We start from the raw sequence: 12,480 nt of genomic DNA, 5'->3' as shown, positions 1-12,480 counted from the left end.
AGAAAAATTTTTGTCAAGAACTATTCTAGCATGATAGTTCTACTATTCTACTCACTCATTCCCCAAATAGCTTGGGCTTCTGATTCAAAGTGCTTATGAAACTGTTTCCAGGTGAAATTTAACCAATCAGTTTCCACCACTCTGGGGAGAGATCAGCAACATCCATTTTTAACAAGACTAAAATGATTCTCCTAGAAATAAGTAACTTGACATTAGATTCCCTCCAGATCATATTGTTTCCCTACCAACTACTTTTCTGCCTCCTGTACTCATAGACAGTCTTAAATATTTGTGAGATTACAAAAGTTCTTGATTGTTGGGTATGGGCACATGCAATTGTAGCAATAAGAAATCAGAGACAGGATGAATGTAAGTTCGATATCAGCTTGGGCTATAAAACCTTTCTTATTGCCTAATCAGAAGGAGATGTGTCCTGGAAAGAACTGCTACAAGAAATTTCAAGGCCTATTGTTGATAAACTGTCAGAATTTGTCCTCTTTGACCTCTTTACAAGCTTATGAAGCAACATTCAATTGCTTACATATTGTCTGTTCCTTTCCTTGAGCTGTAGGAATCAAATTGGCTTCACTTTAAGTGACTTCACATGCCAGCAAGGTTTTAAAATAGGCCTCTTTTCACTTTCCCCCAAGATGCCAACACCAGTGTAATGCCGTGGCCCAAAGTGAATTATTTACTTGTCTGCATACTTCAAATCCTCTTGTAAGCTCAGAGACCTTGGCTAAGTTACTCACTGCTTGTATGTCTCATATTGGCATTTAAATGATAGGAATAATCACAATACTTTTGTCATATTAGGAGATGTCAATGATAAAAAGTAGCACTATCTATATTGCTTCCCAAATACTCCTAAGGGGAGAAATCATAGAGATCAGTTATTGAACATTTTTCTTGGCTTCCAGGATATCCAGATTTCTATATCCATTAGGGAATTGGTACCCAAGTAGGGAAGTTGTTCTGTAGTATAGTTTGCTGATTGATGACAGGTTTTTTTTTCTTTCTTCCTTTTTTAACCTGAACTTCCAGAATTTTGGTCATTACTACACATTTCTCTTCATATGAAAATCCTTAAAGGACTATATTTAACATTCTCTATCATAATACTTCTACTGACCCCACAAGTTCCCTTTCTATCTGATAGTATCTGGCTTAGAATAAGTGATATAAACTTTCTTCCTCTGTGTGGTCACCCCCTTCTCTGTTTCTTCTCTCAGATGCCTATTGAATCTGACCTGTCTTTGCTTAAGTGGCTTTTGGAATGTCAGGGGCAATAGAAATAGAACACTCTTGTAGGAAAAGAAGCATGCAAAATGGAACTCTTAAAAGACAAATAAATGCTAAGCTTCCACTTTCCATGGGTAAATCTCTGGGAGTCATAGGATTTGCTAAATTTTGGAGGAAGTTGGTTATATAACTGAGTGAATAAATGGGATGCTATGTATTGGTCTGACCAAAAAGATTGTCTTCCCTAGTAAGCAAATTATTGATTATAAACTGTTAGGATTCCTTTGGAGCCTTGTGGCCAACCATATTATTCCATCTGCCTTAAATGTCTGCTGTGTTCCCATGCCAAAGCCCTTATGAAATTTCCACTGGAAAAAATTGAGTAGCAAATTTGGGTCTCAGTGCTCATATATAATTTCAGATTTCATTAATGGTTATTAAATATATGCCCTGAGGAAGGATAAAATTCCTCATATGAATGGAAAGAGAATTGAATTTATAAATAAGGTGATTCTGTTTTCAAGGACTGTTCATTAGACATATCCAGGGCACATTTTAAAAAGCATTTAAATGAGAGGTGTTTAAAATCTCTCAGGAATAAAAATAGTCCACATTGGAAAATGATAGCCCTGTACAAAAGGTACTAACAATGACTAAGTCTGAAAGATCTACTGTGTCTGGAGTTTGAAAATTAATTTTCCAAAAAATTTAAAAACATTATAAACTATTTCCAGTTTGGGTGCAAAAGACACACGTTTAGAAAATACGAACTGATCTATTGGTATGTAGCAAATTGGGTGCTTAAAAAGGTTGGAATTTTTAAACTTAATAACCTTCCAAGAGTCATGATTATAAATATGGTAAAGGAAGCTATATTAAGTAATCCTGACTATGCAAAGCCTCTTGAAGTTTTAGGCTATAAAGACACATAACCTAGACGATATATTCTTAGTAGGACTTGTCAAAAGCCCAAGCAAGAAATTCAAATCCCCTTTAGTTCCGTTACAAATCTCCTGGAAAGCTATACAAATAGGATAGTTTTAGTTTAATGCGAAATAAATATACAGAGAATGTATGAAAGAGGTATTTAGGTTGTCAAACTGTATAAAAAAGAGCAGTTGGTTTTTGTTTCAATTTTTATTATAAAGGCAAATGAAATATTTGCCTGTGTATTGAATTCCTAGGAAGAGATGTTGGTGAACTTCATATTTTGGTAGCAAATGAGTTTTTGACATCTTTTTATGCCAACTTATCCTATTAGAAAATAATTGAGGGTACAAAATACTTAAACTATGCCTCATTTTACCTCCCAAAATTTCATCTTTAAATAAAAATAATTCTCAAATGAAGAGAAACTTGAGATCAATAACACCTTCCCTCCCATGGGATCATTTATTCATTTCACAAGGTAGATGTACTGGGAGGGAGGAGCATAAGAAGTGATGAGCCAAAACTGGGTGCTGGTGAACGCCTTTAATTGCCTTTAATCCCAGCACTCTGGAAGCAGAGGAGGCCGATCTCTGTGAGTTTGAGGCCAGCCTAGTCTATAGAACAAGTTCCAGGACAGACAGAGCTACACAAAGAAACCCTGTCTTGAAACCCCCCAAAAGAAGTGATTAGTCTAACTTGAGGGACCATGAGACACATTCTATGACCACTGATATATTCACAATTTGTCTAAGATGTGGAATATTTCTGTTGGAAGTTTACATCATCACAAATAAAAAGACTCATTATTCAAAACACATTATGATTTAGTTGTACCATATATCAAACATACTATTAATTTTTATTGTTTTTCCAGGAAGCCAAAACCTAGAGTCTGATACCAAACATACAACATCGAACTATTTTTTCTCTTAAGTTTAACTTTAAGATCTGTAATGCTTTTAAGCAGGTGTTTCAAGTGCAATGCCAGAGACACAATAGGAAAGGTTTGGAAAAGTTATGCTAAATGCAATTTGATGCAAGAGAGTAAGAGTGAAAATGAAAATGTAAATTCTGTTTACTTGCTTATATGGTTTAAATTTGTTTATCAACTGATAGCTTAAACAGAAATACTTTGGAAAATAAAAAGCAATATGAATTCATGTATGCCACTAACTGCACTACGTAACAATATAACAAAATTTTACTTTCCTCTGTGAAGCACTAATAAAAAGTAGAAAATGAAAAGAAAAATGCTGCAAGATTTTTATTGCTTATTGTACAGATTCTTTTGTTGTTGTTCCAGAGCTACCGATGGGAGATTTTAACTGGCCTGGCAATGAATAGGGGAAAAGGAGTTTTAACAACCACAACCTCAATATCAAATGATGTTTTCACATAGCCAGAGTAGGCTTTTGTGTCATCTCACATGGGGCATGAGAAAAAGAACAGATTTACCCGATTCACAGCAAAGACATTTGGTAAAAGGCAGATCACAGCCTAGCCAAAGCAGAATCCCACCATCCCTAAGCCAGGGGTCCTTATCAACAGCATAAAAGCTCAGGTGGCAGCTGTGGAATTCCAGAAGAACTAATAAATACGGAGCAAGCCAGTCTCCTTCAGCAGGAAAGAATTTCAACAATTTCCCAGTGAATGCCTGGGAGTGCCTTGTGGGCCCATCTCTTTATAGTTCTCAGAGAGCCAAAGACACATGATGAAGAGGTAGGTAAACTAAGAAAGAGTTCCAGATATTTAGAGGTGGCCTATGGAAGTAAAGAAATTCAAGGACAGTTTCAAGTTGGGACAACTGGTGGAAGGGGGACACACTTGTTTTTGTTTCCTCTTTCTGAATGCTTTTCCATATATCCACATGCTTAAAACATAACAAGGAAGCAGGAAAGTTCACATGCTTTGTAAAACACACACAATGAATGAACATTATAAAAAGAATCTATTCATTTTTACTCTATGCTTTCAAGTGTTTTACCTTCATGTATGTATGTGCACTACATGTGTACAGTGCCTGAAGAGGCTAGAAGATGGCATCAGATCCCCTGGGACTGGAGTTGCAGATGGTTGTGAGTCACTATATGATTGCTGGGAAGTAAAGCCAGGTCTTCTTCAAGAGCTGCTTGTGCTATTAACCCATGAGCCATTCCCCAATGAATGAAAGTTTACTCTGTTGTATATGAACCTGTTACCAATTTTCTTGATAACATGATACCATCTAACAAACAAATTAACAGGATATAAAGGATATTATTATATTTCTCTTTATAGATGTACCTTTGCACACATACTGACTCATATAGAGAATCGAAATTAACAGTATGTAACAAATAGCCATTTATGACAGAGGATGTTTCTAGACTTCATATAAGTTAATCTCTTTCAGAAGGAGAAAAGAAACTCTTATGCTATTTACTTATATATGTGCTTATAAACCAGTTTTCAATGTGTAGTGTAGTAAAATATAAGTGAAATAAAAATCAAGGCATTGTTTGGAACTAACAAAAATTTCATAAACTGCTTTTCATTCATGGAAGCACATTTCAAATAGAATAACAAGATTGATTTTTATCTAGTTATTATACCAAACAATATTGGGGATTTAAAAAATATTAAGATAAGTAAATCATGTATGATCTGTAGACACAGATAATTTTCAGGCAGAGAAAGGGCCTTTGGGAGTATCTAGTCTAATTCCTTCTCTTAGCAGACAGAAGCCTGAGATCATGAACATTCCTACTACATGAAGTCATGCACACAAGCTTGGGTCAAGACTGTGTGAACAATCATGTGTGCACATCAGAAGAGGGAGATATACACGCATGGAATCACACAGAGAAAGAAAGGAAATGCAAAACAGTGCAGCAGGCAGTAACATATTTTCTTCTGAGAAGAAAACTAACATTGAATAGAAGAGGAATTGATCTTTCTCTGGAGGGTTGAAAACTCAGGTGGCACTTCAGGAGGAACCTTCAGGATGATGTCACAGTAACAAGAAGGAAAGAATGCCTTGGTAAAGGTGACCGGAAGTTTGCTGGAACACTGGGTCCAAATAGCATTGTCAAGCTAAATCTCTGAGTTGGACTTAGAAATTAACGTGGCACTCTCATACACTGTGTGTGTGTGTGTGTGTGTGTGTGTGTGTGTGTGTGTGTGTGTGTGTGTGTAGGCATGCATATGTATGTGTATATTTGTACTCATGTACCTGTGTGTATGGCAAACCTAGAGGTCTAAGATGAATATCTTCTTTGATTTTTGATTGGTTTTCACCTTATTTTTGAGACAGGGTCCCTCACTTGATGTGGGACTCACCTATAGAGCAAGACCATCTAGTAAGCAAGCTTCAGGTGTAAGGATTCAGGCATTATGCTGGCCATCTGGCAGAATGCACTCAGGCAGTACTCTGGTCAGCCCAGGGTTCCATGAGTACTAGTCTGCAACCAGGTGCAAAGGACCCCTTTAAAAGTCAGACCCTGCCCACTTACAATCTCTTTTGCTTTCCTTGCTCTCTCTCTCTCTCTCTCTCTCTCTCTCTCTCTGCCTGCCTGTCTGTCTCTCTCTCTCTCCCTCTCTCCCTCTTCTTTTCTGTTCCCAGTGTCTCTATGTCTCTTCCCTTCCCATTCTCTCCTCTTTCTAAATAAACTTCTCACTCAAGCTCTGTCTGCCTGGTATGTTTTTCCCTCAGCCTCAGTCACCCTGACCTGCTATGGAACCTGCTGTGCTCTCCCACGTGGTCCCTTACCTTGGGACCACTATGCAGGATACCCACACTTCTTCAGCTTTATCTTATCATTAAAACACAAGAACAACACCAGGGATCTGCCTGTTTCTGTTTCCCCAGCATAGAGTCATGCATGTGTACCACCATGCCTTGTTTTTGACTTGGGTTCTGTATTTCTGAAATTTTTGGCTTGGGTTCTGGTATTCTGAACTCAGAGTTCATGACTATGTGGCAGACAATTTAGTACTTGAACTATCTTCCCAGCGCTTTACCCTATTTTAAAACCTCTTCCTTTTGTCCTTTCCTTGCTGTGAATCTCAGAAGCTCTCTCCCTGTCCCTCTTCCATTTCCTCTGGCAGGCACCAGCTGGTGGACATGGTCAAATAAATTGCTGGTCCTACCTTCTTCAGAGTTCCAGATTGAGTCAGCTTGAATGGAGTCCACAAATTTGCATTTCTAACAAGTGTCAAGGTGATGCTGCTGGTGATGGTGCAGATCACAGCTGGATATAACGTATTGCTCATTTGCAATTTAGATTTGCAGAAATTAGATTATTGAGCTGATGAGTGAAATAAATTTATTGTCTTTCCCTTGCTCCCTCCCTCCCTCCCTCCGTCTTTCCCTTTCTCTCCCCCTCCCTCTTTTCAAGCGAGGGTATAATTGTGTAGCCCAGGCTGTTGTAGAACTTACTATGTCAGACAGGCTGGTCTCAGACTAATTTATAATCCTCAGGTCTTAGTCTACGGAATGCTAGAATTAAAAGCACGTGCCACCTTGTCATGCTCAAAGTGATACTCTCTTAATTAGAGCCTATAGTGGGTGTGTATGTTTGTCACCTGCAACTGAAAGTGGTGACAAAGTGTGAGGGTTCAAACATTGCCATCAGGAACATATTGACAATTATTCATTAGAGAAAATTTCCAGAGACTTAAATGATCTCCATATGCAAGATCAATGGGATGGAATGCCTAACAAAAGCATTTTCAACAATAAAATTACAATGAATAATTGCTGCTATTGTTGAGGTTTATGCATGTAGATCCAAGAAGTTTGGGGAATTTTTACAAGTCATTTTTGGGTAAAATTAAGTATTTCTGAAGCTATCTCACCAGAAAAGAACTTTTTAATTGTTGAAACTTTCCATCTTAACTCCTAATTTTTAAAAGAAAAGAATTACCCGGTTTATTTTTATGAGTATAAGTATTTTGCTTGCATGCAACCAACTGTGTGCATCCGTTGCATGCCTGGTATGCAGAGGCCAGAAGAGGGTTTCAGATCCCTTAGAACTGGAGCAACAGAAGACTGAATCACCATGTGCATACTGGGAATTGAACCCAGGTCCTCTAGCAGAGTAGCTGGTGCTCTTAACCACCTCTCCATCCCAGAAAAGCATGGCATAGATTAAACTGGACATTTTTATTCTTGGATTTTTCTTTAGCAGGAAATGGAACTTACCAAAAACAAGGAATCAAATGTTCTCTTCAAGCATTCTATTCTCACCCATGAAGTTATTTATAAGAGAGAATTTATATTTTGAAAAAATGTAAGAGAATGAAAAAATAATCTCAATACAGCTTCAAGAATAACTCAACTTTTACTTTAGTTCTGGAACTGCTTTAAGCAGCCTTGTTTGTAGGTTTTATTTCTTTATTCTCTAACCCCTCACCCATTGTAAACCATTGAGAAAGAGTTTTGTCAGGTTTCCAAATGGTCCCATATCTTCTTCTTGAAAACAGTTTTTAAACTATAGCTATCAGTATGACACTATCCTCCAACTGTAATTACAACACACTTACCATCTTGTTCTAAGCTTTTGGAAAAGCTTTAAAAAATTAAAGAAGGCAAGTAATAAATTATATTGATCTAGCAAGCAGATGAAGCAAGTTATTTAAAAATCTGTACACAGTTCATTAATTTTGCAGCGACAGGCAAATGACTACAGATGTTCCTATGAGATGATAAACCTTTACCATTTTCAGTTTTATCCTGTAAAGTATTTCTTACCTTCTAAGGAGCTCCCAGATGCTAGAAAACGAGAAAACATTCTCCCCCTCTCTCCAAGGGCAACTGACAACACATAAATACCCTATTATAATTTGGTAAAATTGGTACCTATGAAAGTATGGCTTTCTAGTCACCTTTCTAGCCATTTCCCATGGAATAAAGACGTATCTGTCTAAGAAAAATCTGTAGTTCCTCTTGGCATCACAGTTTCCAATTTAAAGAAGCTGGAGGAAATGGTGATGATGCTGGGGTCAAATAACTATTTTTAGAGATTTCCCTGCAATGTGAAGGAGTTAGCAACAGGATCACGTAGATAAACCAGATCTGCTTTCTGTAATGTTGTGTGTCTTTCTGGTGACCCGACCTTCCTCCCCTTCTCCCCTCCCCTTCAATTATGCCCCATTCACTGTCTCTCCTTTCTCTGGAGAAAGTCCGCTCTTGCTTCTCCAACCCTCCCCTTCTGCTTCAGTTTCCCCCAGCCATCTAGGCCATTCACTTCATGCTTCATGCTCTCTACACAAATCTCTGCACCTGTACAGGAACTCAAGTTCCCATTTTCCACTCTTCTTTGCATAGACAAGTAAGAATTTGAGTTTTCCTCTTTAGTAGGTCTGTGTGGCTTTTAAAGTATAGCTTCAGTACAGATAGAAAAACTATTCTGTACAAGTAGATTCAACTGCCTCCTGTATTAGGCAAGAGAAGTCAGATAGAAAATGTGAACTGGAATTCTCCTAAAGACAGTAGACCTCCGGAATGAGCTCTAGGTTGGTCAATCACCCAACTGCCAACCTCACCAAAATCCATCTTTGAGATGCAGATAGTCAGCACTGGTGATATCCTTAGACCAATTGGGAAGTACTTTACCTCCCAATCTAACTTTGGGGCCAAATGTATCAAAAACAAAACAACACAAAGCAAAAAAGAAAAACAAAAACAAAAACAAAAAACCCTATCAGTTACCAAGGACAACCCTGGCAGGTCACCAATGTTCAGTGTGAGGATAAAGTCCTAGTCAGGGAAAATTGAAGGTTTTCTTTATGGGAAAATACAACACATGCTGCTTTTGAATGAGGTTACATTATTCTTCAATAGTTGCTGCAAATATCATGCCACTCCCTTCCTTCTGCTTCTGTGCTTAGTATATAGCTCTCTGCAGTACAAATAGAAGAGCACAACATCACTTACATTCTCCAGTCAAATACTAGAAGATGCTGTTCATTTTCTTGGCTATTCTCTGAGTACCAAAGAAAACAATAAAAATTTGACATTTATTTTTATACAGTCTCCACAAAATTCAAACAAGTCAAACATGGGCTTTCTCAGCTATAGTATTTGGAAAGGAGGTTGTAAATATGGAGTTGCCTTTGTCTTACAAAACAAAACCCATAGCAAGAAGATTGCACTACTTTGCAGAAACTACTTTCTTTCTTTAAGTGACTATTCATCATTGGGAAATTCAATAATTGCCTCGTGTTCTCTTCTAGCATGAGTAGGATCCATAGAATATTTTCACCAATCAATACCTCCTGCCTTGAAGCAAACTGTCTCAGCTTTGCTATCACTTTTAATTTCTATTAATGGCCATATAAGTGCCTGAGAACAACAGAAAGTTATTATCTTACCACACGGCTAAGATCATTCTCTCTCATTCAGCAAAGCAGACAGCAAAGAAATGATTCCATTTACCAAAATGTAGACTAATATTTTTAAGAGAATTTTTATAGGAGTCTAAAAAGGTGGATCCTGTGTTCAAATTCTTTGTATTTTTATGAACACACACACACACACACACACACACACACACACACACACACACACACATTCTTGTGCACTATTGAGTTTTCTATAGATGAAATACATACTGCTTCCCCTAGATGGTAACAAATTATTTATTTAACCAGTGAAACCAGGTTCCCACAGTGTCTTATTCTCTCACCAAGTACATGAGAGTACTAGCTATTGTAAGGGCCAAAATTAGAATAAAACAGAAATCAGGTGGTGGATCAGAGTTCAAGAAACCCTTTTTGAGACTGTCTTTCAGGATTTCATTATGAACTCTCCTCTTGGCCTGGGTTCTTATGATAAGGGCAAGATATGCAAATAAGCTATACAGAATGTAATGTAGAAGACAGAGTTTCTAACAGGGTAAAATCAAGTCAAGGGGACCATTGCAAAGATATACATTTTAGGGCAGCTTTAGATTATTTCTTAAAGCCGCCAGAACAAGCAGCTTTTCCTAAGGGACTTTGTCTCATCTACGTGATTGACAGGCTTGTTTGGTTGACTGCTACAGAGGGGGCAGTGGTATGCCTTTGTTCCTTATCATAAAGCCTTCTGCTAGACAGGAATCTTGTAAGGCTTAGGGCTCCTGGAATCAGGTTTAGATGGTTATCTATTAATGACCTCTGGGCAGTTCAAGATGTCACATATCCCTTCCTCCACTCAAGGCCAGAGATAGGACTCAGTTCCCATTTCTCTGACCCCTCTGTCCACTAATTGTAGTCCTTGATTTTACAGAATATTGATTAGGAAGGAAGAGTTTAGCTCCAATGCCCCTCAGGCCTGAAAATTCCCAACTGGACACCCCAAAACTTCCACACGGATAACAATAATTGCCTATTTCTTTTGTTGCAAGGCAATTTAAGTGGAAGATATGCATAGTTCTGGGTCTGGCTTTCAGACAACCTCAAATTTCAGCATTTATAATAAAACACTTTAGATTTCAATCAAATCAATGAGTAAAGTATTGGCCTCAGCCTTTTCTCTTTCTCTGATGCACAACCCTGGGTGGGCAAGGTGAACTTTACTGTCACTTGACCTGACCTTATGACTTCTTTTGGCTTATGAAATGAGGCAGAAATGACAATGTCAGTCAGGAGCCCAGGCTTCAAGGTCTTGCATGTTTTCCCTTGAGTTTGACTCTGCTATTCCCATGAGGACTGCCTGTCTGAACTTGCTTGGCTGTAGTTATCCAGGGGCAAATGACAGGCATTTAGAGTAGAGCCCTCCCAAAGCAAAGCATGAATCAATCAGCTTACTCCTAGTGGACTGATTAGCAGATTTGGGAGATTCACTAAGTGATGGTTGTTTGTGAGTTACTGAAGTGGTGATGTGGTTTCTTTTGTGGCATGAACTAGCTGCTATGTCCTTAAATCAATATTATGAAGGTTTGGTTTGCAGCATTGATTGATAATAGTCCATTCTTGGTCTTACTTTTAAATTTGGTCTTCTTTGAGGCCTGTGGCTTCTACTCCACTATCAGTACCAGATCCAGAAGAGGACTCCTGTCAGGTATCTTGTTGTTTCCCTGTGTCTTGGAGATTCTGCAGCTATGGTTGTGCAGGACCAGTCCCTTCATACATTCCAGCAGTTCATGAATGGCACAGATGTTGGGGAAGGTCAACTCAAAGTCTGTGCCTGGGTGGTGGTTGATGTCACTCAGGCAAGGGATGGGACCAGCTTTCCTTCACCCATGCCACCAGGGCCAGTTCTCCCACACTGCCCAGGTGGAGTCTGGAGGTAGCTCTGTAGTCTGCTGAAGGGGGCAAGAGGCAAGGCCAGCCCTCCCACATTGCCCAGGTGAGGGGTGGGTCCAGCTCTGCTGCACTTATGCCCTCTGGGATGGCTCACTGGTGCCAATGCTGCCACTAGGGTCACCTTTACTGTGCTACCCAGGTGAAATGTGGGGCCACTCTCTTGTGTGCTGTAACCAGCAAGGGGCACCACCAGCTCTCCCATTCCCATGTCCTTGGGACCAGCTCTCCATTGCTGATCAGGGAAGGGCCAGCTCTGCACAGACTTCAAACATCAACATTGTCCCCAGGCAGCAACCCAGACCAGGGGGGAATGTCCCCATTGCCTTTGGTGGTAACACGGGCCAGGGACATTGATCCAGACCCCTTCCTTGCTAAGGGCTACTCATATCAGGATGTTCCTATTCACTCTGTCTCTAGTTCTGCCTCCCTTCATTGTATACAAACCATGCTGCTTCTCTTTCTCTCCCATCTCTCCACCACATACTTGCTCATTATAGTAGTACCTGTCCTTCCAGAGCTGTGTAGTGGTAAGCAGGGGTCTCTTTGTATCTTCCACCCCACCCATGCTCTGTATACTAATTTTTAACTTTCAATATTTTGCTCATTTTTTGGCTATCCTTCATAGACTTTTTTCCTTGCCTCAGCCTTCTGAAAAATTCAAGTACCATTATTTTTGCTCAGGACCTAAAAGGAAATATTTACTAAAAATGGTGAATCTCACTGAATTATTTATATTGCCCTGGACATAACTTTAATGTTGCGGATTAATTTTGAAATAGAAAAAATTGCAAAGAAAATCAAACACACATGGATGTTCTCATACCTCCCCTGTCCCTCATGACCTTCCTTAAGTAAATATTGCATGCAATTGGAAGGTTTTCTAATCTAAACCATGACCTTCGGTGTACAGAACAATGACAACAACAAAATGTTCATTATAATTTTTTTGTTTTCCTTGCATAGGTAATTATAGTTTGAAAAGGGTTGTCTAACAATGTTACCAGAAGTGGGCAAACTATTCTTGAAAAGGGACATATTGTA

Source organism: Phodopus roborovskii, unplaced genomic scaffold, assembly GCF_943737965.1.
Source record: "Phodopus roborovskii unplaced genomic scaffold, PHOROB, whole genome shotgun sequence".
Lineage (NCBI taxonomy): Eukaryota > Metazoa > Chordata > Mammalia > Rodentia > Cricetidae > Phodopus > Phodopus roborovskii.
The sequence above is the reverse complement of the archived record's forward strand: the minus strand, read 5'-3'. Positions refer to the sequence as shown.